Raw genomic sequence first — 1,670 nt, 5'->3', positions numbered from 1 at the left:
CAGGACATGCTTGAGCCCTTTGCTAGCCAGTAAATCACAGACACCGACTTGTAAGTTCCAAAATGGGCCATAAGACCAGGGAGTGGCGCGAGCCTGGACATATGTGGGTTGGCAACTCCCATGTTGCAAGCCTATCGCACAAGTTTGTGAGATCCTTTCCACTTGCGCATGTATAGTGGGCACATACCGGTATCTTCAAGTGTTTCCTGCTACCCCCGTTTTGCATGCACATCACGTTTCATGGGATGCACGTGCAAGAGGAGGGACAAGGGGTTGAGGGGCACTGATGCGCCCGTCAGGAGACTTGCGCAAGGTGTCAGAATGTAAGATGCAGCCGCCAGACAGCCACGCCAGTTTTCCAGATTCTGGAGCTGTGTCCTGGAGAAGAGAAATGTTAGAGATTGAGAGATCAAGGACTAGACAACAGGGAACAGCAAGTGAGGTACCATCAAGTGCTGCATGCTGAACATGTTTATCTGCACAAGCATTTTCTTTGCTCACATCATCAGAAGCTCCTGTATGACCTTGACAGTGGATATCAGAAATCTGTTTAGGGAGCAGAATTGCATCCAGCCAGGCATTAAAAGTTAAAAGAGCATGCAGAATAGGAGTCCCAGACGAGGTAAGGAATCCACGATGCTTCCAAATCTGACCTGTGGAATGGCACACTGTAAAGGCCTAGTGGGAATCGGTATAAAGATTAACAGACGGATTTCCAGCTAGAATACAGGCACGGGTTAAGGACAGTAGTTCAGCGGGTTGCGCGCTCCGTGTACCAGGAAGACTGTGAGCTTCAATGACTGCATGTGGCAAACATACAGCAGAATGAGCGCAAAGTTGCCCAGTCGCGTCTCTTTTGCACAGGCCGTCTGCAAGAAAAAAACAACAGTCAGGGTTACCTAGAGGTGGATCGGTGAGATCTGGACACGAAGCAAATACCTGGTCTGTGGCGTCTCTTTTGCACAGGCCGTCTGCAAGAAAAAAACAACAGTCAGGGTTACCTAGAGGTGGATCGGTGAGATCTGGACACGAAGCAAATACCTGGTCTGTGTGAGTAATGCAGTCATGACTTAACAAGCAAGTATCTCCATCGTGCAGGAAAGGTAAAAGAGAGGCAGGGTTTAAAACATTGCAACGAACAGTAATCACATTATCGGCAGCTGTAATAGACAACTGTCATTGGGGAGATTTTGGAGAGTGGAAAGCTAGAGAGCGGACTGGTTGAGGCCAGGTTGGGCAGTTTGTTTTCCAACGCCCTCGTTGCTGGCAATACTTACAAATGTCATCTGGACGCGGTCCACGCTGGGAATGCAGCTGAAAAGGAGGTGCAGTTGCTCTGCAGCTACAATTTGGGTGAGAGCTCTGATCGGACATTGGGGCCCCAGGATAAAAGTCCTGGCCAGGTTGGGCGTACGGGCAAGGATCAGTACGCCGCTTTTGTTCTAAATGTTGCATTTTCAAAGCCATCAGGTTAGTCTTCAGTTCTTTTCTTTTTTCCTTTTCCACCTGCTGCTGTTCCCAGTAAATCAATAGATGCCTGAAGCATTTCAGTCTTTTCTTTTGCGGTTCCAGCCTACACCAAGTGCTGTAACGGTTCTTGTCACTGTGGCCAGACATTCTTTACGTAGGTGGTAACTATCCACCCTCACACGTCATCTGCCGCAGGATCA

Source organism: Alligator sinensis, unplaced genomic scaffold, assembly GCF_000455745.1.
Source record: "Alligator sinensis unplaced genomic scaffold, ASM45574v1 scaffold961_1, whole genome shotgun sequence".
NCBI lineage: Eukaryota > Metazoa > Chordata > Crocodylia > Alligatoridae > Alligator > Alligator sinensis.
The sequence above is the reverse complement of the archived record's forward strand: the minus strand, read 5'-3'. Positions refer to the sequence as shown.